The sequence below is a fragment of the Pleurodeles waltl genome, chromosome 10 (assembly GCF_031143425.1).
Source record: "Pleurodeles waltl isolate 20211129_DDA chromosome 10, aPleWal1.hap1.20221129, whole genome shotgun sequence".
NCBI lineage: Eukaryota > Metazoa > Chordata > Amphibia > Caudata > Salamandridae > Pleurodeles > Pleurodeles waltl.
This window is the reverse complement of record NC_090449.1, coordinates 329,332,384-329,359,105: the sequence shown is the minus strand read 5'-3', so window position 1 is coordinate 329,359,105 and position 26,722 is coordinate 329,332,384. Positions and strand designations below refer to the sequence as shown.

General features: G+C 48.1%; 14 non-coding genes across 14 annotated transcripts; all 14 read right to left on the bottom strand.

Moving 5' to 3' along the window:
- Positions 1-1,233: 1,233 nt before the first annotated feature.
- TRNAV-UAC (transfer RNA valine (anticodon UAC)) lies at positions 1,234-1,306 on the bottom strand. Its single transcript has one exon. It is a non-coding gene; the product is annotated as a tRNA-Val (tRNA).
- A 1,862-nt stretch (positions 1,307-3,168) lies between these two features.
- Positions 3,169-3,241, bottom strand: TRNAV-AAC (transfer RNA valine (anticodon AAC)). The gene has a single exon. It is a non-coding gene; the product is annotated as a tRNA-Val (tRNA).
- A 1,522-nt stretch (positions 3,242-4,763) lies between these two features.
- On the bottom strand, positions 4,764-4,836 carry TRNAV-UAC (transfer RNA valine (anticodon UAC)). Its single transcript has one exon. It is a non-coding gene; the product is annotated as a tRNA-Val (tRNA).
- Positions 4,837-5,280: 444 nt separating this feature from the next.
- On the bottom strand, positions 5,281-5,352 carry TRNAP-UGG (transfer RNA proline (anticodon UGG)). The gene has a single exon. It is a non-coding gene; the product is annotated as a tRNA-Pro (tRNA).
- Positions 5,353-8,287: 2,935 nt separating this feature from the next.
- On the bottom strand, positions 8,288-8,360 carry TRNAV-UAC (transfer RNA valine (anticodon UAC)). The gene has a single exon. It is a non-coding gene; the product is annotated as a tRNA-Val (tRNA).
- Positions 8,361-10,222: 1,862 nt separating this feature from the next.
- TRNAV-AAC (transfer RNA valine (anticodon AAC)) lies at positions 10,223-10,295 on the bottom strand. The gene has a single exon. It is a non-coding gene; the product is annotated as a tRNA-Val (tRNA).
- A 2,038-nt stretch (positions 10,296-12,333) lies between these two features.
- TRNAP-UGG (transfer RNA proline (anticodon UGG)) lies at positions 12,334-12,405 on the bottom strand. The gene has a single exon. It is a non-coding gene; the product is annotated as a tRNA-Pro (tRNA).
- A 2,927-nt stretch (positions 12,406-15,332) lies between these two features.
- On the bottom strand, positions 15,333-15,405 carry TRNAV-UAC (transfer RNA valine (anticodon UAC)). Its single transcript has one exon. It is a non-coding gene; the product is annotated as a tRNA-Val (tRNA).
- A 1,862-nt stretch (positions 15,406-17,267) lies between these two features.
- On the bottom strand, positions 17,268-17,340 carry TRNAV-AAC (transfer RNA valine (anticodon AAC)). Its single transcript has one exon. It is a non-coding gene; the product is annotated as a tRNA-Val (tRNA).
- A 1,522-nt stretch (positions 17,341-18,862) lies between these two features.
- Positions 18,863-18,935, bottom strand: TRNAV-UAC (transfer RNA valine (anticodon UAC)). The gene has a single exon. It is a non-coding gene; the product is annotated as a tRNA-Val (tRNA).
- A 444-nt stretch (positions 18,936-19,379) lies between these two features.
- TRNAP-UGG (transfer RNA proline (anticodon UGG)) lies at positions 19,380-19,451 on the bottom strand. Its single transcript has one exon. It is a non-coding gene; the product is annotated as a tRNA-Pro (tRNA).
- A 1,345-nt stretch (positions 19,452-20,796) lies between these two features.
- TRNAV-AAC (transfer RNA valine (anticodon AAC)) lies at positions 20,797-20,869 on the bottom strand. The gene has a single exon. It is a non-coding gene; the product is annotated as a tRNA-Val (tRNA).
- A 3,456-nt stretch (positions 20,870-24,325) lies between these two features.
- On the bottom strand, positions 24,326-24,398 carry TRNAV-AAC (transfer RNA valine (anticodon AAC)). Its single transcript has one exon. It is a non-coding gene; the product is annotated as a tRNA-Val (tRNA).
- Positions 24,399-26,437: 2,039 nt separating this feature from the next.
- TRNAP-UGG (transfer RNA proline (anticodon UGG)) lies at positions 26,438-26,509 on the bottom strand. Its single transcript has one exon. It is a non-coding gene; the product is annotated as a tRNA-Pro (tRNA).
- Positions 26,510-26,722: the final 213 nt, after the last annotated feature.

Below are 26,722 nucleotides of genomic sequence, written 5' to 3'. Positions count from 1 at the left end.
TAAAAATATTTTGCACAACAATGCTTTGAGTGGAATGAGGAATCTTCAAGCTTTGTGTATTTTGAGTAAAATTTGTGTGTTTTCTGCTAAAAAGGGTGTGTTGGGGATTTAGACCCGGACACCAACGAGCGAGGGCACAGAAGCACCACTGCTCAGACCCTGCTCCTAGGGTTGAGGGCAGAGAGTGGGCGAATACATCGCAAGGCAAGAAAATGCACATGGTTCTCTCTTCTGCAATATGACTAGAGTCATTTCCATGGTCGTCATCGAACATGACATAAAAAGCCTCTATCCTTTAGACCTTTTGGACCATAATTACAAGAGGATGACTGAGTGAGACGCTCTGCCAAATTTGGCAGCCTCGCACTCAGTCATTTTCAAAATGCAGGGAAGCGCCGTATTTAGTAGAATACAGCGCACCCCTGTTCTTCCCTCTGCGCCAGCTCTAAATTAGCTGCCGAGCGCCAACGCAGCCATCCTTGCGCCATGGTACAAGGATGGCTGCGTTGAGGGGGAAATTGTTTTTGTTCAGGAAGGCACACCTTCCTGCACAACAGAAATCTTCAGTGGCGATATGTTCGTGCAGCACACATAGAAAGAGCAAAAATGAGGAGAAATGAAAACATTTCTGCTCGTTTCTCCACTATAACGACACCCATTGTATGGCGCTTGGATTTTGGCGCTGCCACAGATTTACAAAAACTCGTAAAACTGGAGCAGCATCAAAATGCTATGGTGTTGCAGTGGCCCACCCAGAGCAACACCCATTGCACGCCCCTTCCAGGGAAAGGGCTGCGTGTGAAGGGGCCGTATTTGCAAGGTGGTGTTAAGCCACAAAACGTGGTTGAACGGCGTCTTGTAAATACGGCACAGTACATAGTGCCACCGGGGCGTCACTAAAGATGATGTGCCGGTGGCGATAGGGCCTTGTAAGTCTGGCCCTTTCTTTGCTCAAGGTGTATGTTCTTGGTGAAGGTAGGAAAGCCATTTTCGCTCTCATACCTTCCTTCCTTGGCTGGCTTGACCACAGTAGGCCCAGGCTTCAATGGAAAGGTCAAAAAGGGAGCAACTGACTGCCGTAAGGTGTATCATCTTCTCTTGGTGAGTTGAGACCGATGCCCTTGGAGCGTAGTACCTCACGATGGTGAGGGATAGACACAGCCTCTTTAATTTCAATTTACCTGTCAGGGGAGGTGGTAAATGCAAATAATGTGATAAAGCACAGCAACTTGCTGTTTCTGGCTGGCCTCGAACCAGGGACCTTTCGCGTGTAAGGCGAACGTGATAACCACTACACTACAGAAACAGACATGCTTGCTTACTTGCTTCATGTGGCTATGCATTGGACTGGAACCACTACACTGGAAACAGACACACCTGCTTTCTTTATGTGGCTATGCTTTGGACTGGAATGCAAGGACTAAGGGACAATATTCATGACGCTCAAAGCTGAGCCTTTCTGACAGGATCTCTTCCTTTGGAAGAAAGGAACTGGGATCACTTTCATTCCAAGAGGTGATTTCAAAACCAGCCCTGCAATTACTTTGGAGAAGCACTGTGCATTTCATGTTCCAACGAGAAGTGCTGCTCCAACACTAAAAAGCAGTTAGAAAGAAATCCCGCACTCCTTCATCATGCCGAACTGCCTCGACACCAGTAGAAAGCATGCAATGCATTCCACCATGGCATCTTACAAGAGTGGAAAGCAGAAATACTCCTGTTTAAAAACAGATCGAACCTATGAAGGCACGGGCTCGTCCGGGATTTGAAACCGGGACCTCTCACACCCAAAGCGAGAATCATAACCCTAGACCAACGAGCCTGCTGCTGCAAAAGCCTTTCAAACATCTTCTGAAGTGTCTTTGAGAAAAAGCAGGGCCACTTGGAGACTCTCCTTCTAAGCGTGCCATAGCAATTGATGTTTTGTGCCAAGGGTTTTTTTTTTGCCTCTAGCAAGGCAAGAGGTAGTCAAGAAGCCCTCTGCTAGCAAGCTGAACTGTGGCGCTGATGAGAAAAGCAGACCCTTTCTGGTAGTTGTACGCCTCCGCAGGACCTGGGCCCTTGCACCGTAGACTTCCAGACCAGAAGCACTGAAGGGCCTGCCATCTCTTGCGCCTGAGCCAGAGGAGCACGCCTCTTGTATTCAAGCACACTTGCTCGCTCAGTGCTTGATCAGGCTCGATCAGGCGAGATTTATATGAGTGCCTCACAGGCCTGAAACACTCACCTGGGAGACGCGGGGTGGCTGCATTCCCAGAATGGCCTTCGATAGGAAAATCACCTCCTTTCCTCCCGACTCATTTCAGAATTGGGTGAAAATCGCAAGACAGTGTTCAGGGGTGCATGGGTACTGCCTACTCCCAGCTGCCTCTCTGTCTTCTTCATGTTAATTTCAAGTCACAAGGAGGGACCATTGCCTTTCTGCTCCGCCCACCTAATCAGGAAACCCAGGTTGAGCTTGTCTGCCTGTTGTTGTTGCAGGGGCAGTGCCTTCTCTGCCCAAAAGTGGCAGGAGAGCCTCACTTCAAACGATGGAATCAACTGCTTAAGTAGAAACCAGCATGATAGTTACAGTGATAAGGTGCAGCTCTAACAGAAGGCGTGACTGAGATGCCCCTTCCAGAAATACATGGAATGCTGATTGAGGGCCCAGCCGGAGGGTTGGTGGATTTCTTTTCATATGCTACAGCAGCTTGCAAAGATAGTGTTGTGGGGAACTGGCTGTGCAAGCAGAGGAAGATATAAGAGCAGAAAATAGACCTATCAGAAGTGGGATTTGAACCCACAACTACATGAGCAAACCAGGATGCTTAGCTTAACTGAAGATCAAGCTCTCTTGAGGCTGCTGCCTTAGACCACTCGGCCATCCTGACAGCTGAGTCTGTGTTTAGGTCTGACTCCTCAGTCTGCACTTGTCGATGCTGCCGCTTGCAATGTTCCTATCAAGGTGACAGGTTTAAAGGCCCCACAATATAACATGGCCAAGAAAAAAAAAAGTAAAAAACAGAATAAGAAACCAGGCACATGCACGACTACGCAAAGATGCAGATAACTTTTTACCGGTCTGCAATAGTAATACAAGTTTTACACAGGTCACAAGTTTTTAAAGGCCATTCCTGAGTGAGACTAAGCTTTTAGGGAGCAAACACAAAAGCAGACACTGCCCATTGTTTCTGCCCGGTCTCGAACCAGGGACCTTTCGCGTGTTAGGCGAACGTGATAACCACTACACTACAGAAACAAGCATGAGGGCTTGACTGAAGGAGCAAAATTCCCCTCATATGTTTGCCCGATTGCCTCTATACTTGATCAGCATTTGCTCGCAAAGCGAGGAGTAAGTGTGAAAATTGCAGCGTTGTCAGCCAGCAAGCGTACACTCAGATGTACTGAAAAGTTACAGCTGCGGGTAGAGACAAATATCTGATGCCTAAATGCCTGAAACCAGAGCCTGTGAAAGCATCACACAGAGCACACTGAAAGCAAGCAGGAAGGAAGCCAAGGCATGGTGATCCTTTTTTTCTCCTGAGGCTAAAAATATTTTGCACAACAATGCTTTGAGTGGAATGAGGAATCTTCAAGCTTTGTGTATTTTGAGTAAAATTTGTGTGTTTTCTGCCAAAAAGGGTGTGTTGGGGATTTGGACCCGGACACCAACGAGCGAGGGCACAGAAGCACCACTGCTCAGACCCATGCTCCTAGGGTTGAGGGTAGAGAGTGGGCGAATACATCGCAAGGCAAGAAAATGCACATGGTTCTCTCTTCTGCAATATGACTAGAGTCATTTCCATGGTCGTCATCGAACATGACATAAAAAGCCTCTATCCTTTAGACCTTTTGGCCCATAATTACAAGAGGATGACTGAGTGAGACGCTCTGCCAAATTTGGCAGCCTCGCACTCAGTCATTTTCAAAATGCAGGGAAGCGCCGTATTTAGTAGAATACAGCGCACCCCTGTGCTTCCCTCTGCGCCAGCTCTAAATTAGCTGCCGAGCGCCAACGCAGCCATCCTTGCGCCATGGAACAAGGATGGCTGCGTTGAGGGGGAAATTGTTTTTGTTCAGGAAGGCACACCTTCCTGCACAACAGAAATCTTCAGTGGCGATATGTTCGTGCAGTACACATAGAAAGAGCAAAAATGAGGAGAAATGAAAACATTTCTGCTCGTTTCTCCACTATAACGACACCCATTGTATGGCGCTTGGATTTTGGCGCTGCCACAGATTTACAAAAACTCGTAAAACTGGAGCAGCATCAAAATGCTATGGTGTTGCAGTGGCCCACCCAGAGCAACACCCATTGCACGCCCCTTCCAGGGAAAGGGCTGCGTGTGAAGGGGCCGTATTTACAAGGTGGTGTTAAGCCACAAAACGTGGTTGAACGGCGTCTTGTAAATACGGCACAGTACATAGTGCCACCGGGGCGTCACTAAAGATGATGTGCCGGTGGCGATAGGGCCTTGTAAGTCTGGCCCTTTCTTTGCTCAAGGTGTATGTTCTTGGTGAAGGTAGGAAAGCCATTTTCGCTCTCATACCTTCCTTCCTTGGCTGGCTTGACCACAGTAGGCCCAGGCTTCAATGGAAAGGTCAAAAAGGGAGCAACTGACTGCCGTAAGGTGTATCGTCTTCTCTTGGTGAGTTGAGACTGATGCCCTTGGAGCGTAGTACCTCACGATGGTGAGGGATAGACACATCCTCTTTAATTTCAATTTACCTGTCAGGTGAGGTGGTAAATGCAAATAATGTGATAAAGCACAGCAACTTGCTGTTTCTGGCTGGCCTCGAACCAGGGACCTTTCGCGTGTAAGGCGAACGTGATAACCACTACACTACAGAAACAGACATGCTTGCTTACTTGTTTCATGTGGCTATGCATTGGACTGGAACCACTACACTGGAAACAGACACACCTGCTTTCTTTATGTGGCTATGCTTTGGACTGGAATGCAAGGAGTAAGGGACAATATTCATGACGCTCAAAGCTGAGCCTTTCTGACAGGATCTCTTCCTTTGGAAGAAAGGAACTGGGATCACTTTCATTCCAAGAGGTGATTTCAAAACCAGCCCTGCAATTACTTTGGAGAAGCACTGTGCATTTCATGTTCCAACGAGAAGTGCTGCTCCAACACAAAAAAGCAGTTAGAAAGAAATCCCGCACTCCTTCATCATGCCGAACTGCCTCGACACCAGTAGAAAGCATGCAATGCATTCCACCATGGCATCTTACAAGAGTGGAAAGCAGAAATACTCCTGTTTAAAAACAGATCGAAACTATAAAGGCACGGGCTCGTCCGGGATTTGAACCCGGGACCTCTCACACCCAAAGCGAGAATCATACCCCTAGACCAACGAGCCTGCTGCTGCAAAAGCCTTTCAAACATCTTCTGAAGTGTCTTTGAGAAAAAGCAGGGCCACTTGGAGACTCTCCTTCTAAGCGTGCCATAGCAATTGATGTTTTGTGCCAAGTGTTTTTTTTTGCCTCTAGCAAGGCAAGAGGTAGTCAAGAAGCCCTCTGCTAGCAAGCTGAACTGTGGCGCTGATGAGAAAAGCAGACCCTTTCTGGTAGTTGTACGCCTCCGCAGGACCTGGGCCCTTGCACCGTAGACTTCCAGACCAGAAGCACTGAAGGGCCTGCCATCTCTTGCGCCTGAGCCAGAGGAGCACGCCTCTTGTATTCAAGCACACTTGCTCGCTCAGTGCTTGATCAGGCTTGATCAGGCGAGATTTATATGAGTGCCTCACAGGCCTGAAACACTCACCTGGGAGACGCGGGGTGGCTGAATTCCCAGAATGGCATTCGATAGGAAAATCACCTCCTTTCCTCCCGACTCATTTCAGAATTGGGTGAAAATCGCAAGACAGTGTTCAGGGGTGCATGGGTACTGCCTACTCCCAGCTGCCTCTCTGTCTTCTTCATGTTAATTTCAAGTCACAAGGAGGGACCATTGCCATTCTGCTCCGCCCACCTAACCAGGAAACCCAGGTTAAGCTTGTCTGCCTGTTGTTGTTGCAGGGGCAGTGCCTTCTCTGCCCAAAAGTGGCAGGAGAGCCTCACTTCAAACGATGGAATCAACTGCTTAAGTAGAAACCAGCATGGTAGTTACAGTGATAAGGTGCAGCTCTAACAGAAGGCGTGACTGAGATGCCCCTTCCAGAAATACATGGAATGCTGATTGAGGGCCCAGCCGGAGGGTTGGTGGATTTCTTTTCGTATGCTACAGCAGCTTGCAAAGATAGTGTTGTGGGGAGCTGGCTGTGCAAGCAGAGGAAGATTTAAGGGCAGAAAATAGACCTATCAGAAGTGGGATTTGAACCCACAACTACATGAGCAAACCAGGATGCTTAGCTTAACTGAAGATCAAGCTCTCTTGAGGCTGCCGCCTTAGACCACTCGGCCATCCTGACAGCTGAGTCTGTGTTTAGGTCTGACTCCTCAGTCTGCACTTGTCGATGCTGCCGCTTGCAATGTTCCTATCAAGGTGACAGGTTTAAAGGCCCCACAATATAACATGGCCAAGAAAAAAAAAGTAAAAAACAGAATAAGAAACCAGGCACATGCACGACTACGCAAAGATGCGGATAACTTTTTACCGGCCTGCAATAGTAATACAAGTTTTACACAGGTCACAAGTTTTTAAAGGCCATCCCTGAGTGAGACTAAGCTTTTAGGGAGCAAACACAAAAGCAGACACTGCCCATTGTTTCTGCCCGGTCTCAAACCGGGGACCTTTCGCGTGTTAGGCGAACGGGATAACCACTACACTACAGAAACAAGCATGAGGGCTTGACTGAAGGAGCAAAATTCCCCTCATATGTTTGCCCGATTGCCTCTATACTTGATCAGCAGTTGTTCGCAAAGCGAGGAGTAAGTGTGAAAATTGCAGCGTTGTCAGCCAGCAAGCGTACACTCAGATGTACTGAAAAGTCACAGCTGCGGGTAGAGACAAATATCTGATGCCTAAATGCCTGAAACCAGAGCCTGTGAAAGCATCACACAGAGCACACTGAAAGCAAGCAGGAAGGAAGCCAAGGCATGTGATCCTTTTTTTCTCCTGAGGCCAAAAATATTTTGCACAACAATGCTTTGAGTGGAATGAGGAATCTTCAAGCTTTGTGTATTTTGAGTAAAATTTGTGTGTTTTCTGCTAAAAAGGGTGTGTTGGGGATTTGGACCTGGACACCAACGAGAGAGGGCACAGAAGCACCACTGCTCAGACCCTGCTCCTAGGGTTTAGGGCAGAGAGTGGGCGAATACATCGCAAGGCAAGAAAATGCACATGGTTCTCTCTTCTGCAATATGACTAGTCATTTCCATGGTCGTCATCGAACATGACATAAAAAGCCTCTATCCTTTAGACCTTTTGGCCCATAATTACAAGAGGATGACTGAGTGAGACGCTCTGCCAAATTTGGCAGCCTCGCACTCAGTCATTTTCAAAATGCAGGGAAGCGCCGTATTTAGTAGAATACAGCGCACCCCTGTGCTTCCCTCTGCGCCAGCTCTAAATTAGTTGCCGAGCGCCAACGCAGCCATCCTTGCGCCATGGTACAAGGATGGCTGCGTTGAGGGGGAAATTGTTTTTGTTCAGGAAGGCACACCTTCCTGCACAACAGAAATCTTCAGTGGCGATATGTTCGTGCAGCACACATAGAAAGAGCAAAAATGAGGAGAAATGAAAACATTTCGGCTCGTTTCTCCACTATAACGACACCCATTGTATGGCGCTTGGATTTTGGCGCTGCCACAGATTTACAAAAACTCGTAAAACTGGAGCAGCATCAAAATGCTATGGTGTTGCAGTGGCCCACCCAGAGCAACACCCATTGCACGCCCCTTCCAGGGAAAGGGCTGCGTGTGAAGGGGCCGTATTTACAAGGTGGTGTTAAGCCACAAAACGTGGTTGAACGGCGTCTTGTAAATACGGCACAGTACATAGTGCCACCGGGGCGTCACTAAAGATGATGTGCCGGTGGCGATAGGGCCTTGTAAGTCTGGCCCTTTCTTTGCTCAAGGTGTATGTTCTTGGTGAAGGTAGGAAAGCCATTTTCGCTCTCATACCTTCCTTCCTTGGCTGGCTTGACCACAGTAGGCCCAGGCTTCAATGGAAAGGTCAAAAAGGGAGCAACTGACTGCCGTAAGGTGTATCGTCTTCTCTTGGTGAGTTGAGACCGATGCCCTTGGAGCGTAGTACCTCACGATGGTGAGGGATAGACACAGCCTCTTTAATTTCAATTTACCTGTCAGGCGAGGTGGTAAATGCAAATAATGTGATAAAGCACAGCAACTTGCTGTTTCTGCCTGGCCTCGAACCAGGGACCTTTCGCGTGTAAGGCGAACGTGATAACCACTACACTACAGAAACAGACATGCTTGCTTACTTGCTTCATGTGGCTATGCATTGGACTGGAACCACTACACTGGAAACAGACACACCTGCTTTCTTTATGTGGCTATGCTTTGGACTGGAATGCAAGGACTAAGGGACAATATTCATGACGCTCAAAGCTGAGCCTTTCTGACAGGATCTCTTCCTTTGGAAGAAAGGAACTGGGATCACTTTCATTCCAAGAGGTGATTTCAAAACCAGCCCTGCGAATACTTTGGAGAAGCACTGTGCATTTCATGTTCCAACGAGAACTGCTGCTCCAACACAAAAAAGCAGTTAGAAAGAAATCCCGCACTCCTTCATCATGCCGAACTGCCTCGACACCAGTAGAAAGCATGCAATGCATTCCACCATGGCATCTTACAAGAGTGGAAAGCAGAAATACTCCTGATTAAAAACAGATCGAACCTATGAAGGCACGGGCTCGTCCGGGATTTGAACCTGGGACTTCGCACACCCAAAGCGAGAATCATACCCCTAGACCAACGAGCCTGCTGCTGCAAAAGCCTTTCAAACATCTTCTGAAGTGTCTTTGAGAAAAAGCAGGGCCACTTGGAGAGTCTCCTTCTAAGCGTGCCATAGCAATTGATGTTTTGTGCCAAGTGGTTTTTTTTTGCCTCTAGCAAGGCAAGAGGTAGTCAAGAAGCCCTCTGCTAGCAAGCTGAACTGTGGCGCTGATGAGAAAAGCAGACCCTTTCTGGTAGTTGTACGCCTCCGCAGGACCTGGGCCCTTGCACCGTAGACTTCCAGACCAGAAGCACTGAAGGGCCTGCCATCTCTTGCGCCTGAGCCAGAGGAGCACGCCTCTTGTATTCAAGCACACTTGCTCGCTCAGTGCTTGATCAGGCTCGATCAGGCGAGATTTATATGAGTGCCTCACAGGCCTGAAACACTCACCTGGGAGACGCGGGGTGGCTGAATTCCCAGAATGGCATTCGATAGGAAAATCACCTCCTTTCCTCCCGACTCATTTCAGAATTGGGTGAAAATCGCAAGACAGTGTTCAGGGGTGCATGGGTACTGCCTACTCCCAGCTGCCTCTCTGTCTTCTTCATGTTAATTTCAAGTCACAAGGAGGGACCATTGCCATTCTGCTCCGCCCACCTAACCAGGAAACCCAGGTTGAGCTTGTCTGCCTGTTGTTGTTGCAGGGGCAGTGCCTTCTCTGCCCAAAAGTGGCAGGAGAGCCTCACTTCAAACGATGGAATCAACTGCTTAAGTAGAAACCAGCATGGTAGTTACAGTGATAAGGTGCAGCTCTAACAGAAGGCGTGACTGAGATGCCCCTTCCAGAAATACATGGAATGCTGATTGAGGGCCCAGCCGGAGGGTTGGTGGATTTCTTTTCGTATGCTACAGCAGCTTGCAAAGATAGTGTTGTGGGGAGCTGGCTGTGCAAGCAGAGGAAGATTTAAGGGCAGAAAATAGACCTATCAGAAGTGCGATATGAACCCACAACTACATGAGCAAACCAGGATGCTTAGCTTAACTGAAGATCAAGCTCTCTTGAGGCTGCCGCCTTAGACCACTCGGCCATCCTGACAGCTGAGTCTGTGTTTAGGTCTGACTCCTCAGTCTGCACTTGTCGATGCTGCCGCTTGCAATGTTCCTATCAAGGTGACAGGTTTAAAGGCCCCACAATATAACATGGCCAAGAAAAAAAAAAGTAAAAAACAGAATAAGAAACCAGGCACATGCACGACTACGCAAAGATGCAGATAACTTTTTACCGGCCTGCAATAGTAATACAAGTTTTACACAGGTCACAAGTTTTTAAAGGCCATCCCTGAGTGAGACTAAGCTTTTAGGGAGCAAACACAAAATCAGACACTGCCCATTGTTTCTGCCCGGTCTCGAACCGGGGACCTTTCGCGTGTTAGGCGAACGTGATAACCACTACACTACAGAAACAAGCATGAGGGCTTGACTGAAGGAGCAAAATTCCCCTCATATGTTTGCCCGATTGCCTCTATACTTGATCAGCAGTTGCTCGCAAAGCGAGGAGTAAGTGTGAAAATTGCAGCGTTGTCAGCCAGCAAGCGTACACTCAGATGTACTGAAAAGTCACAGCTGCGGGTAGAGACAAATATCTGATGCCTAAATGCCTGAAACCAGAGCCTGTGAAAGCATCACACAGAGCACACTGAAAGCAAGCAGGAAGGAAGCCAAGGCATGGTGATCCTTTTTTTCTCCTGAGGCTAAAAATATTTTGCACAACAATGCTTTGAGTGGAATGAGGAATCTTCAAGCTTTGTGTATTTTGAGTAAAATTTGTGTGTTTTCTGCTAAAAAGGGTGTGTTGGGGATTTGGACCCGGACACCAACGAGCGAGGGCACAGAAGCACCACTGCTCAGACCCTGCTCCTAGGGTTGAGGGCAGAGAGTGGGCGAATACATCGCAAGGCAAGAAAATGCACATGGTTCTCTCTTCTGCAATATGACTAGAGTCATTTCCATGGTCGTCATCGAACATGACATAAAACGCCTCTATCCTTTAGACCTTTTGGCCCATAATTACAAGAGGATGACTGAGTGAGACGCTCTGCCAAATTTGGCAGCCTCGCACTCAGTCATTTTCAAAATGCAGGGAAGCGCCGTATTTAGTAGAATACAGCGCACCCCTGTGCTTCCCTCTGCGCCAGCTCTAAATTAGCTGCCGAGCACCAACGCAGCCATCCTTGCGCCATGGTACAAGGATGGCTGCGTGGAGGGGGAAATTGTTTTTGTTCAGGAAGGCACACCTTCCTGCACAACAGAAATCTTCAGTGGCGATATGTTCGTGCAGCACACATAGAAAGAGCAAAAATGAGGAGAAATGAAAACATTTCTGCTCGTTTCTCCACTATAACGACACCCATTGTATGGCGCTTGGATTTTGGCGCTGCCACAGATTTACAAAAACTCGTAAAACTGGAGCAGCATCAAAATGCTATGGTGTTGCAGTGGCCCACCCAGAGCAACGCCCATTGCACGCCCCTTCCAGGGAAAGGGCTGCGTGTGAAGGGGCCGTATTTACAAGGTGGTGTTAAGCCACAAAACGTGGTTGAACGGCGTCTTGTAAATACGGCACAGTACATAGTGCCACCGGGGCGTCACTAAAGATGATGTGCCGGTGGCGATAGGGCCTTGTAAGTCTGGCCCTTTCTTTGCTCAAGGTGTATGTTCTTGGTGAAGGTAGGAAAGCCATTTTCGCTCTCATACCTTCCTTCCTTGGCTGGCTTGACCACAGTAGGCCCAGGCTTCAATGGAAAGGTCAAAAAGGGAGCAACTGACTGCCGTAAGGTGTATCGTCTTCTCTTGGTGAGTTGAGACCGATGCCCTTGGAGCGTAGTACCTCACGATGGTGAGGGATAGACACAGCCTCTTTAATTTCAATTTACCTGTCAGGTGAGGTGGTAAATGCAAATAATGTGATAAAGCACAGCAACTTGCTGTTTCTGGCTGGCCTCGAACCAGGGACCTTTCGCGTGTAAGGCGAACGTGATAACTACCACACTACAGAAACAGACATGCTTGCTTACTTGCTTCATGTGGCTATGCATGGGACTGGAACCACTACACTGGAAACAGACACACCTGCTTTCTTTATGTGGCTATGCTTTGGACTGGAATGCAAGGACTAAGGGACAATATTCATGACGCTCAAAGCTGAGCCTTTCTGACAGGATCTCTTCCTTTGGAAGAAAGGAACTGGGATCACTTTCATTCCAAGAGGTGATTTCAAAACCAGCCCTGCAATTACTTTGGAGAAGCACTGTGCATTTCATGTTCCAATGAGAAGTGCTGCTCCAACACAAAAAAGCAGTTAGAAAGAAATCCCGCACTCCTTCATCATGCCGAACTGCCTCGACACCAGTAGAAAGCATGCAATGCATTCCACCATGGCATCTTACAAGAGTGGAAAGCAGAAATACTCCCGTTTAAAAACAGATCGAACCTATGAAGGCACAGGCTCGTCCGGGATTTGAACCCGGGACCTCTCACACCCAAAGCGAAAATCATACCCCTAGACCAACGAGCCTGCTGCTGCAAAAGCCTTTCAAACATCTTCTGAAGTGTCTTTGAGAAAAAGCAGGGCCACTTGGAGACTCCTTCTAAGCGTGCCATAGCAATTGATGTTTTGTGCCAAGGGTTTTTTTTTTGCCTCTAGCAAGGCAAGAGGTAGTCAAGAAGCCCTCTGCTAGCAAGCTGAACTGTGGCGCTGATGAGAAAAGCAGACCCTTTCTGGTAGTTGTACACCTCCGCAGGACCTGGGCCCTTGCACCGTAGACTTCCAGACCAGAAGCACTGAAGGGCCTGCCATCTCTTGCGCCTGAGCCAGAGGAGCACGCCTCTTGTATTCAAGCACACTTGCTCGCTCAGGGCTCGATCAGGCGAGATTTATATGAGTGCCTCACAGGCCTGAAACACTCACCTGGGAGACGCGGGTGGCTGAATTCCCAGAATGGCCTTCGATAGGAAAATCACCTCCTTTCCTCCCGACTCATTTCAGAATTGGGTGAAAATCGCAAGACAGTGTTCAGGGGTGCATGGGTACTGCCTACTCCCAGCTGCCTCTCTGTCTTCTTCATGTTAATTTCAAGTCACAAGGAGGGACCATTGCCATTCTGCTCCGCCCACCTAACCAGGAAACCCAGGTTGAGCTTGTCTGCCTGTTGTTGTTGCAGGGGCAGTGCCTTCTCTGCCCAAAAGTGGCAGGAGAGCCTCACTTCAAACGATGGAATCAACTGCTTAAGTAGAAACCAGCATGGTAGTTACAGTGATAAGGTGCAGCTCTAACAGAAGGCGTGACTGAGATGCCCCTTCCAGAAATACATGGAATGCTGATTGAGGGCCCAGCCGGAGGGTTGTTGGATTTCTTTTCGTATGCTACAGCAGCTTGCAAAGATAGTGTTGTGGGGAGCTGGCTGTGCAAGCAGAGGAAGATTTAAGGGCAGAAAATAGACCTATCAGAAGTGGGATTTGAACCCACAACTACATGAGCAAACCAGGATGCTTAGCTTAACTGAAAATCAAGCTCTCTTGAGGCTGCCGCCTTAGACCACTCGGCCATCCTGACAGCTGAGTCTGTGTTTAGGTCTGACTCCTCAGTCTGCACTTGTCGATGCTGCCGCTTGCAATGTTCCTATCAAGGTGACAGGTTTAAAGGTCCCACAATATAACATGGCCAAGAAAAAAAAAAGTAAAAAACAGAATAAGAAACCAGGCACATGCACGACTACGCAAAGATGCGGATAACTTTTTACCGGCCTGCAATAGTAATACAAGTTTTACACAGGTCACAAGTTTTTAAAGGCCATCCCTGAGTGAGACTAAGCTTTTAGGGAGCAAACACAAAAGCAGACACTGCCCATTGTTTCTGCCCTGTCTCAAACCGGGGACCTTTCGCGTGTTAGTCGAACGTGATAACCACTACACTACAGAAACAAGCATGAGGACTTGACTGAAGGAGCAAAATTCCCCTCATATGTTTGCCCGATTGCCTCTATACTTGATCAGCAGTTGCTCGCAAAGCGAGGAGTAAGTGTGAAAATTGCAGCGTTGTCAGCCACCAAGCGTACACTCAGATGTACTGAAAAGTCACAGCTGCGGATAGAGACAAATATCTGATGCCTAAATGCCTGAAACCAGAGCCTGTGAAAGCATCACACAGAGCACACTGAAAGCAAGCAGGAAGGAAGCCAAGGCATGGTGATCCTTTTTTTCTCCTGAGGCTAAAAATATTTTGCACAACAATGCTTTGAGTGGAATGAGGAATCTTCAAGCTTTGTGTATTTTGAGTAAAATTTGTGTGTTTTCTGCTAAAAAGGGTGTGTTGGGGATTTGGACCCGGACACCAACGAGCGAGGGCACAGAAGCACCACTGCTCAGACCCTGCTCCTAGGGTTGAGGGCAGAGAGTGGGCGAATACATCGCAAGGCAAGAAAATGCACATGGTTCTCTCTTCTGCAATATGACTAGAGTCATTTCCATGGTCGTCATCGAACATGACATAAAAAGCCTCTATCCTTTAGACCTTTTGGACCATAATTACAAAAGGATGACTGAGTGAGACGCTCTGCCAAATTTGGCAGCCTCGCACTCAGTCATTTTAAAAATGCAGGGAAGCGCCGTATTTAGTAGAATACAGCGCACCCCTGTTCTTCCCTCTGCGCCAGCTCTAAATTAGCTGCCGAGCGCCAACGCAGCCATCCTTGCGCCATGGTACAAGGATGGCTGCGTTGAGGGGGAAATTGTTTTTGTTCAGGAAGGCACACCTTCCTGCACAACAGAAATCTTCAGTGGCGATATGTTCGTGCAGCACACATAGAAAGAGCAAAAATGAGGAGAAATGAAAACATTTCTGCTCGTTTCTCCACTATAACGACACCCATTGTATGGCGCTTGGATTTTGGCGCTGCCACAGATTTACAAAAACTCGTAAAACTGGAGCAGCATCAAAATGCTATGGTGTTGCAGTGGCCCACCCAGAGCAACACCCATTGCACGCCCCTTCCAGGGAAAGGGCTGCGTGTGAAGGGGCCGTATTTGCAAGGTGGTGTTAAGCCACAAAACGTGGTTGAACGGCGTCTTGTAAATACGGCACAGTACATAGTGCCACCGGGGCGTCACTAAAGATGATGTGCCGGTGGCGATAGGGCCTTGTAAGTCTGGCCCTTTCTTTGCTCAAGGTGTATGTTCTTGGTGAAGGTAGGAAAGCCATTTTCGCTCTCATACCTTCCTTCCTTGGCTGGTTTGACCACAGTAGGCCCAGGCTTCAATGGAAAGGTCAAAAAGGGAGCAACTGACTGCCGTAAGGTGTATCGTCTTCTCTTGGTGAGTTGAGACCGATGCCCTTGGAACGTAGTACCTCACGATGGTGAGGGATAGACACAGCCTCTTTAATTTCAATTTACCTGTCAGGGGAGGTGGTAAATGCAAATAATGTGATAAAGCACAGCAACTTGCTGTTTCTGGCTGGCCTCGAACCAGGGACCTTTCGCGTGTAAGGCGAACGTGATAACCACTACACTACAGAAACAGACATGCTTGCTTACTTGCTTCATGTGGCTATGCATTGGACTGGAACCACTACACTGGAAACAGACACACCTGCTTTCTTTATGTGGCTATGCTTTGGACTGGAATGCAAGGACTAAGGGACAATATTCATGACGCTCAAAGCTGAGCCTTTCTGACAGGATCTCTTCCTTTGGAAGAAAGGAACTGGGATCACTTTCATTCCAAGAGGTGATTTCAAAACCAGCCCTGCAATTACTTTGGAGAAGCACTGTGCATTTCATGTTCCAACGAGAAGTGCTGCTCCAACACTAAAAAGCAGTTAGAAAGAAATCCCGCACTCCTTCATCATGCCGAACTGCCTCGACACCAGTAGAAAGCATGCAATGCATTCCACCATGGCATCTTACAAGAGTGGAAAGCAGAAATACTCCTGTTTAAAAACAGATCGAACCTATGAAGGCACGGGCTCGTCCGGGATTTGAAACCGGGACCTCTCACACCCAAAGCGAGAATCATAACCCTAGACCAACGAGCCTGCTGCTGCAAAAGCCTTTCAAACATCTTCTGAAGTGTCTTTGAGAAAAAGCAGGGCCACTTGGAGACTCTCCTTCTAAGCGTGCCATAGCAATTGATGTTTTGTGCCAAGGGTTTTTTTTTTGCCTCTAGCAAGGCAAGAGGTAGTCAAGAAGCCCTCTGCTAGCAAGCTGAACTGTGGCGCTGATGAGAAAAGCAGACCCTTTCTGGTAGTTGTACGCCTCCGCAGGACCTGGGCCCTTGCACCGTAGACTTCCAGACCAGAAGCACTGAAGGGCCTGCCATCTCTTGCGCCTGAGCCAGAGGAGCACGCCTCTTGTATTCAAGCACACTTGCTCGCTCAGTGCTTGATCAGGCTCGATCAGGCGAGATTTATATGAGTGCCTCACAGGCCTGTAACACTCACCTGGGAGACGCGGGGTGGCTGCATTCCCAGAATGGCCTTCGATAGGAAAATCACCTCCTTTCCTCCCGACTCATTTCAGAATTGGGTGAAAATCGCAAGACAGTGTTCAGGGGTGCATGGGTACTGCCTACTCCCAGCTGCCTCTCTGTCTTCTTCATGTTAATTTCAAGTCACAAGGAGGGACCATTGCCTTTCTGCTCCGCCCACCTAATCAGGAAACCCAGGTTGAGCTTGTCTGCCTGTTGTTGTTGCAGGGGCAGTGCCTTCTCTGCCCAAAAGTGGCAGGAGAGCCTCACTTCAAACGATGGAATCAACTGCTTAAGTAGAAACCAGCATGATAGTTACAGTGATAAGGTGCAGCTCTAACAGAAGGCGTGACTGAGATGCCCCTTCCAGAAATACATGGAATGCTGATTGAGGGCCCAGCCGGAGGGTTGGTGGATTTCTTTTCGTATGCTACAGCAGCTTGCAAAGATAGTGTTGTGGGGAGCTGGCTGTGCAAGCAGAGGAAGATTTAAGGGCAGAAAATAGACCTATCAGAAGTGGGATTTGAACCCACAACTACATGAGCAAACCAGGATGCTTAGCTTAACTGAAGATCAAGCTCTCTTGAGGCTGCTGCCTTAGACCACTCGGCCATCCTGACAGCTGAGTCTGTGTTTAGGTCTGACTCCTCAGTCTGCACTTGTCGATGCTGCCGCTTGCAATGTTCCTATCAAGGTGACAGGTTTAAAGGCCCCACAATATAACATGGCCAAGAAAAAAAAAAGTAAAAAACTGAATAAGAAACCAGGCACAGGCACGACTACGCAAAGATGCAGATAACTTTTTACCGGTCTGCAATAGTAATACAAGTTTTACACAGGTCACAAGTTTTTAAAGGCCATTCCTGAGTGAGACTAAGCTTTTAGGGAGCAAACACAAAAGCAGACACTGCCCATTGTTTCTGCCCGGTCTCGAACCAGGGACCTTTCGCGTGTTAGGCGAACGTGATAACCACTACACTACAGAAACAAGCATGAGGGCTTGACTGAAGGAGCAAAATTCCCCTCATATGTTTGCCCGATTGCCTCTATACTTGATCAGCAGTTGCTCGCAAAGCGAGGAGTAAGTGTGAAAATTGCAGCGTTGTCAGCCAGCAAGCGTACACTCAGATGTACTGAAAAGTTACAGCTGCGGGTAGAGACAAATATCTGATGCCTAAATGCCTGAAACCAGAGCCTGTGAAAGCATCACACAGAGCACACTGAAAGCAAGCAGGAAGGAAGCCAAGGCATGGTGATCCTTTTTTTCTCCTGAGGCTAAAAATATTTTGCACAACAATGCTTTGAGTGGAATGAGGAATCTTCAAGCTTTGTGTATTTTGAGTAAAATTTGTGTGTTTTCTGCTAAAAAGGGTGTGTTGGGGATTTGGACCCGGACACCAACGAGCGAGGGCACAGAAGCACCACTGCTCAGACCCATGCTCCTAGGGTTGAGGGTAGAGAGTGGGCGAATACATCGCAAGGCAAGAAAATGCACATGGTTCTCTCTTCTGCAATATGACTAGAGTCATTTCCATGGTCGTCATCGAACATGACATAAAAAGCCTCTATCCTTTAGACCTTTTGGCCCATAATTACAAGAGGATGACTGAGTGAGACGCTCTGCCAAATTTGGCAGCCTCGCACTCAGTCATTTTCAAAATGCAGGGAAGCGCCGTATTTAGTAGAATACAGCGCACCCCTGTGCTTCCCTCTGCGCCAGCTCTAAATTAGCTGCCGAGCGCCAACGCAGCCATCCTTGCGCCATGGAACAAGGATGGCTGCGTTGAGGGGGAAATTGTTTTTGTTCAGGAAGGCACACCTTCCTGCACAACAGAAATCTTCAGTGGCGATATGTTCGTGCAGTACACATAGAAAGAGCAAAAATGAGGAGAAATGAAAACATTTCTGCTCGTTTCTCCACTATAACGACACCCATTGTATGGCGCTTGGATTTTGGCGCTGCCACAGATTTACAAAAACTCGTAAAACTGGAGCAGCATCAAAATGCTATGGTGTTGCAGTGGCCCACCCAGAGCAACACCCATTGCACGCCCCTTCCAGGGAAAGGGCTGCGTGTGAAGGGGCCGTATTTACAAGGTGGTGTTAAGCCACAAAACGTGGTTGAACGGCGTCTTGTAAATACGGCACAGTACATAGTGCCACCGGGGCGTCACTAAAGATGATGTGCCGGTGGCGATAGGGCCTTGTAAGTCTGGCCCTTTCTTTGCTCAAGGTGTATGTTCTTGGTGAAGGTAGGAAAGCCATTTTCGCTCTCATACCTTCCTTCCTTGGCTGGCTTGACCACAGTAGGCCCAGGCTTCAATGGAAAGGTCAAAAAGGGAGCAACTGACTGCCGTAAGGTGTATCGTCTTCTCTTGGTGAGTTGAGACTGATGCCCTTGGAGCGTAGTACCTCACGATGGTGAGGGATAGACACATCCTCTTTAATTTCAATTTACCTGTCAGGTGAGGTGGTAAATGCAAATAATGTGATAAAGCACAGCAACTTGCTGTTTCTGGCTGGCCTCGAACCAGGGACCTTTCGCGTGTAAGGCGAACGTGATAACCACTACACTACAGAAACAGACATGCTTGCTTACTTGTTTCATGTGGCTATGCATTGGACTGGAACCACTACACTGGAAACAGACACACCTGCTTTCTTTATGTGGCTATGCTTTGGACTGGAATGCAAGGAGTAAGGGACAATATTCATGACGCTCAAAGCTGAGCCTTTCTGACAGGATCTCTTCCTTTGGAAGAAAGGAACTGGGATCACTTTCATTCCAAGAGGTGATTTCAAAACCAGCCCTGCAATTACTTTGGAGAAGCACTGTGCATTTCATGTTCCAACGAGAAGTGCTGCTCCAACACAAAAAAGCAGTTAGAAAGAAATCCCGCACTCCTTCATCATGCCGAACTGCCTCGACACCAGTAGAAAGCATGCAATGCATTCCACCATGGCATCTTACAAGAGTGGAAAGCAGAAATACTCCTGTTTAAAAACAGATCGAAACTATAAAGGCACGGGCTCGTCCGGGATTTGAACCCGGGACCTCTCACACCCAAAGCGAGAATCATACCCCTAGACCAACGAGCCTGCTGCTGCAAAAGCCTTTCAAACATCTTCTGAAGTGTCTTTGAGAAAAAGCAGGGCCACTTGGAGACTCTCCTTCTAAGCGTGCCATAGCAATTGATGTTTTGTGCCAAGTGTTTTTTTTTGCCTCTAGCAAGGCAAGAGGTAGTCAAGAAGCCCTCTGCTAGCAAGCTGAACTGTGGCGCTGATGAGAAAAGCAGACCCTTTCTGGTAGTTGTACGCCTCCGCAGGACCTGGGCCCTTGCACCGTAGACTTCCAGACCAGAAGCACTGAAGGGCCTGCCATCTCTTGCGCCTGAGCCAGAAGAGCACGCCTCTTGTATTCAAGCACACTTGCTCGCTCAGTGCTTGGTCAGGCTCGATCAGGTGAGATTTATATGAGTGCCTCACAGGCCTGAAACACTCACCTGGGAGACGCGGGGTGGCTGAATTCCCAGAATGGCCTTCGATAGGAAAATCACCTCCTTTCCTCCCGACTCATTTCAGAATTGGGTGAAAATCGCAAGACAGTGTTCAGGGGTGCATGGGTACTGCCTACTCCCAGCTGCCTCTCTGTCTTCTTCATGTTAATTTCAAGTCACAAGGAGGGACCATTGCCATTCTGCTCCGCCCACCTAACCAGGAAACCCAGGTTGAGCTTGTCTGCCTGTTGTTGTTGCAGGGGCAGTACCTTCTCTGCCCAAAAGAGGCAGGAGAGCCTCACTTCAAACGATGGAATCAACTGCTTAAGTAGAAACCAGCATGGTAGTTACAGTGATAAGGTGCAGCTCTAACAGAAGGCGTGACTGAGATGCCCCTTCCAGAAATACATGGAATGCTGATTGAGGGCCCAGCCGGAGGGTTGGTGGATTTCTTTTCGTATGCTACAGCAGCTTGCAAAGATAGTGTTGTGGGGAGCTGGCTGTGCAAGCAGAGGAAGATTTAAGGGCAGAAAATAGACCTATCAGAAGTGGGATTTGAACCCACAACTACATGAGCAAACCAGGATTCTTAGCTTAACTGAAGATCAAGCTCTCTTGAGGCTGCCGCCTTAGACCACTCGGCCATCCTGACAGCTGAGTCTGTGTTTAGGTCTGACTCCTCAGTCTGCACTTGTCGATGCTGCCGCTTGCAATGTTCCTATCAAGGTGACAGGTTTAAAGGCCCCACAATATAACATGGCCAAGAAAAAAAAAAGTAAAAAACAGAATAAGAAACCAGGCACATGCACGACTACGCAAAGATGCGGATAACTTTTTACCGGCCTGCAATAGTAATACAAGTTTTACACAGGTCACAAGTTTTTAAAGGCCATCCCTGAGTGAGACTAAGCTTTTAGGGAGCAAACACAAAAGCAGACACTGCCCATTGTTTCTGCCCGGTCTCAAACCGGGGACCTTTCGCATGTTAGGCGAACGTGATAACCACTACACTACAGAAACAAGCATGAGGGCTTGACTGAAGGAGCAAAATTCCCCTCATATGTTTGCCCGATTGCCTCTATACTTGATCAGCAGTTGCTCGCAAAGCGAGGAGTAAGTGTGAAAATTGCAGCGTTGTCAGCCAGCAAGCGTACACTCAGATGTACTGAAAAGTCACAGCTGCGGGTAGAGACAAATATCTGATGCCTAAATGCCTGAAACCAGAGCCTGTGAAAGCATCACACAGAGCACACTGAAAGCAAGCAGGAAGGAAGCCAAGGCATGGTGATCCTTTTTTTCTCCTGAGGCTAAAAATATTTTGCACAACAATGCTTTGAGTGGAATGAGGAATCTTCAAGCTTTGTGTATTTTGAGTAAAATTTGTGTGTTTTCTGCTAAAAAGGGTGTGTTGGGGATTTGGACCCGGACACCAACGAGCGAGGGCACAGAAGCACCACTGCTCAGACCCTGCTCCTAGGGTTGAGGGCAGAGAGTGGGCGAATACATCGCAAGGCAAGAAAATGCACATGGTTCTCTCTTCTGCAATATGACTAGAGTCATTTCCATGGTCGTCATCGAACATGACATAAAAAGCCTCTATCCTTTAGACCTTTTGGACCATAATTACAAGAGGATGACTGAGTGAGACGCTCTGCCAAATTTGGCAGCCTCGCACTCAGTCATTTTCAAAATGCAGGGAAGCGCCGTATTTAGTTGAATACAGCGCACCCCTGTGCTTCCCTCTGCGCCAGCTCTAAATTAGCTGCCGAGCGCCAACGCAGCCATCCTTGCGCCATGGTACAAGGATGGCTGCGTTGAGGGGAAAATTGTTTTTGTTCAGGAAGGCACACCTTCCTGCACAAAAGAAATCTTCAGTGGCGATATGTTAGTGCAGCACACATAGAAAGAGCAAAAATGAGGAGAAATGAAAACATTTCTGCTCGTTTCTTCACTATAACGACACCCATTGTATGGCGCTTGGATTTTGGCGCTGCCACAGATTTACAAAAACTCGTAAAACTGGAGCAGCATCAAAATGCTATGGTGTTGCAGTGGCCCACCCAGAGCAACACCCATTGCACGCCCCTTCCAGGGAAAGGGCTGCGTGTGAAGGGGCCGTATTTGCAAGGTGGTGTTAAGCCACAAAACGTGGTTGAACGGTGTCTTGTAAATACGGCACAGTACATAGTGCCACCGGGGCGTCACTAAAGATGATGTGCCGGTGGCGATAGGGCCTTGTAAGCCTGGCCCTTTCTTTGCTCAAGGTGTATGTTCTTGGTGAAGGTAGGAAAGCCATTTTCGCTCTCATACCTTCCTTCCTTGGCTGGCTTGACCACAGTAGGCCCAGGCTTCAATGGAAAGGTCAAAAAGGGAGCAACTGACTGCCGTAAGGTGTATCGTCTTCTTTTGGTGAGTTGAGACCGATGCCCTTGGAGCGTAGTACCTCACGATGGTGAGGGATAGACACAGCCTCTTTAATTTCAATTTACCTGTCAGGTGAGGTGGTAAATGCAAATAATGTGATAAAGCACAGCAACTTGCTGTTTCTGGCTGGCCTCGAACCAGGGACCTTTCGCGTGTAAGGCGAACGTGATAACCACTACACTAGAGAAACAGACATGCTTGCTTACTTGCTTCATGTGGCTATGCATTGGACTGGAACCACTACACTGGAAACAGACACACCTGCTTTCTTTATGTGGCTATGCTTTGGACTGGAATGCAAGGACTAAGGGACAATATTCATGACGCTCAAAGCTGAGCCTTTCTGACAGGATCTCTTCCTTTGGAAGAAAGGAACTGGGATCACTTTCATTCCAAGAGGTGATTTCAAAACCAGCCCTGCAATTACTTTGGAGAAGCACTGTGCATTTCATGTTCCAACGAGAAGTGCTGCTCCAACACAAAAAAGCAGTTAGAAAGAAATCCCGCACTCCTTCATCATGCCGAACTGCCTCGACACCAGTAGTAAGCATGCAATGCATTCCACCATGGCATCTTACAAGAGTGGAAAGCAGAAATACTCCTGATTAAAAACAGATCGAACCTATGAAGGCACGGGTTCGTCCGGGATTTGAACCAGGGACTTCGCACACCCAAAGCGAGAATCATACCCCTAGACCAACGAGCCTGCAGCTGCAAAAGCCGTTCAAACATCTTCTGAAGTGTCTTTGAGAAAAAGCAGGGCCACTTGGAGACTCTTCTTCTAAGCGTGCCATAGCAATAGATGTTTTGTGCCAAGTGTTTTTTTTTTGCCTCTAGCAAGGCAAGAGGTAGTCAAGAAGCCCTCTGCTAGCAAGCTGAACTGTGGCGCTGATGAGAAAAGCAGACCCTTTCTGGTAGTTGTACGCCTCCGCAGGACCTGGGCCCTTGCACCGTAGACTTCCAGACCAGAAGCACTGAAGGGCCTGCCATCTCTTGCGCCTGAGCCAGAGGAGCACGCCTCTTGTATTCAAGCACACTTGCTCGCTCAGTGCTTGATGAGGTTCGATCAGGCGAGATTTATATGAGTGCCTCACAGGCCTGAAACACTCACCTGGGAGACGCGGGGTGGCTGAATTCCCAGAATGGCCTTCGATAGGAAAATCACCTCCTTTCCTCCCGACTCATTTCAGAATTGGGTGAAAATCGCAAGACAGTGTTCAGGGGTGCATGGGTACTGCCTACTCCCAGCTGCCTCTCTGTCTTCTTCATGTTAATTTCAAGTCACAAGGAGGGACCATTGCCATTCTGCTCCGCCCACCTAACCAGGAAACCCAGGTTGAGCTTGTCTGCCTGTTGTTGTTGCAGGGGCAGTGCCTTCTCTGCCCAAAAGTGGCAGGAGAGCCTCACTTCAAACGATGGAATCAACTGCTTAAGTAGAAACCAGCATGGTAGTTACAGTGATAAGGTGCAGCTCTAACAGAAGGCGTGACTGAGATGCCCCTTCCAGAAATACATGGAATGCTGATTGAGGGCCCAGCCGGAGGGTTGGTGGATTTCTTTTCATATGCTACAGCAGCTTGCAAAGATAGTGTTGTGGGGAGCTGGCTGTGCAAGCAGAGGAAGATTTAAGGGCAGAAAATAGACCTATCAGAAGTGGGATTTGAACCCACAACTACATGAGCAAAACAGGATGCTTAGCTTAACTGAAGATCAAGCTCTCTTGAGGCTGCTGCCTTAGACCACTCGGCCATCCTGACAGCTGAGTCTGTGTTTAGGTCTGACTCCTCAGTCTGCACTTGTCGATGCTGCCGCTTGCAATGTTCCTATCAAGGTGACAGGTTTAAAGGCCCCACAATATAACATGGCCAAGAAAAAAAAAAGTAAAAAACAGAATAAGAAACCAGGCACATGCACGACTACGCAAAGATGCAGATAACTTTTTACCGGCCTGCAATAGTAATACAAGTTTTACACAGGTCACAAGTTTTTAAAGGCCATGCCTGAGTGAGACTAAGCTTTTAGGGAGCAAACACAAAAGCAGACACTGCCCATTGTTTCTGCCCGGTCTCGAACCGGGGACCTTTCGCGTGTTAGGCGAACGTGATAACCACTACACTACAGAAACAAGCATGAGGGCTTGACTGAAGGAGCAAAATTCCCCTCATATGTTTGCCCGATTGCCTCTATACTTGATCAGCAGTTGCTCGCAAAGCGAGGAGTAAGTGTGAAAATTGCAGCGTTGTCAGCCAGCAAGCGTACACTCAGATGTACTGAAAAGTTACAGCTGCGGGTAGAGACAAATATCTGATGCCTAAATGCCAGAAACCAGAGCCTGTGAAAGCATCACACAGAGCACACTAAAAGCAAGCAGGAAGGAAGCCAAGGCATGGTGATCCTTTTTTTCTCCTGAGGCTAAAAATATTTTGCACAACAATGCTTTGAGTGGAATGAGGAATCTTCAAGCTTTGTGTATTTTGAGTAAAATTTGTGTGTTTTCTGCTAAAAAGGGTGTGTTGGGGAATTGGACACGGACACCAACGAGCGAGGGCACCGAAGCACCACTGCTCAGACCCATGCTCCTAGGGTTGAGGGCAGAGAGTGGGCGAATACATCGCAAGGCAAGAAAATGCACATGGTTCTCTCTTCTGCAATATGACTAGAGTCATTTCCATGGTCGTCATCGAACATGACATAAAAAGCCTCTATCCTTTAGACCTTTTGGACCATAATTACAAGAGGATGACTGAGTGAGACGCTCTGCCAAATTTGGCAGCCTCGCACTCAGTCATTTTCAAAATGCAGGGAAGCGCCGTATTTAGTAGAATACAGCGCACCCCTGTGCTTCCCTCTGCGCCAGCTCTAAATTAGCTGCCGAGCGCCAACGCAGCCATCCTTGCGCCATGGTACAAGGATGGCTGCGTTGAGGGGGAAATGGTTTTTGTTCAGGAAGGCACACCTTCCTGCACAACAGAAATCTTCAGTGGCGATATGTTCGTGCAGCACACATAGAAAGAGCAAAAATGAGGAGAAATGAAAACATTTCTGCTCGTTTCTCCACTATAACGACACCCATTGTATGGCGCTTGGATTTTGGCGCTGCCACAGATTTACAAAAACTCGTAAAACTGGAGCAGCATCAAAATGCTATGGTGTAGCAGTGGCCCACCCAGAGCAACACCCATTGCACGCCCCTTCCAGGGAAAGGGCTGCGTGTGAAGGGGCCGTATTTACAAGGTGGTGTTAAGCCACAAAACGTGGTTGAACGGCGTCTTGTAAATACGGCACAGTACATAGTGCCACCGGGGCATCACTAAAGATGATGTGCCGGTGGCGATAGGGCCTTGTAAGTCTGGCCCTTTCTTTGCTCAAGGTGTATGTTCTTGGTGAAGGTAGGAAAGCCATTTTCGCTCTCATACCTTCCTTCCTTGGCTGGCTTGACCACAGTAGGCCCAGGCTTCAATGGAAAGGTCAAAAAGGGAGCAACTGACTGCCGTAAGGTGTATCGTCTTCTCTTGGTGAGTTGAGACCGATGCCCTTGGAGCGTAGTACCTCACGATGGTGAGGGATAGACACAGCCTCTTTAATTTCAATTTACCTGTCAGGTGAGGTGGTAAATGCAAATAATGTGATAAAGCACAGCAACTTGCTGTTTCTGGCTGGCTTCGAACCAGGGACCTTTCGTGTGTAAGGCGAACATGATAATCACTACACTACAGAAACAGACATGCTTGCTTACTTGCTTCATGTGGCTATGCATTGGACTGGAACCACTACACTGGAAACAGACACACCTGCTTTCTTTATGTGGCTATGCTTTGGACTGGAATGCAAGGACTAAGGGACAATATTCATGACGCTCAAAGCTGAGCCTTTCTGACAGGATCTCTTCCTTTGGAAGAAAGGAACTGGGATCACTTTCATTCCAAGAGGTGATTTCAAAACCAGCCCTGCAATTACTTTGGAGAAGCACTGTGCATTTCATGTTCCAACGAGAACTGCTGCTCCAACACAAAAAAGCAGTTAGAAAGAAATCCCGCACTCCTTCATCATGCCGAACTGCCTCGACACCAGTAGAAAGCATGCAATGCATTCCACCATGGCATCTTACAAGAGTGGAAAGCAGAAATACTCCTGTTTAAAAATAGATCGAACCTATGAAGGCACGGGCTCGTCCGGGATTTGAACCCGGGACCTCTCACACCCAAAGCGAGAATCATACCCCTAGACCAACAAGCCTGCTGCTGCAAAAGCCTTTCAAACATCTTCTGAAGTGTCTTTGAGAAAAAGCAGGGCCACTTGGAGACTCTCCTTCTAAGCGTGCCATAGCAATTGATGTTTTGTGCCAAGGATTTTTTTTTTGCCTCTAGCAAGGCAAGAGGTAGTCAAGAAGCCCTCTGCTAGCAAGCTGAACTGTGGCGCTGATGAGAAAAGCAGACCCTTTCTGGTAGT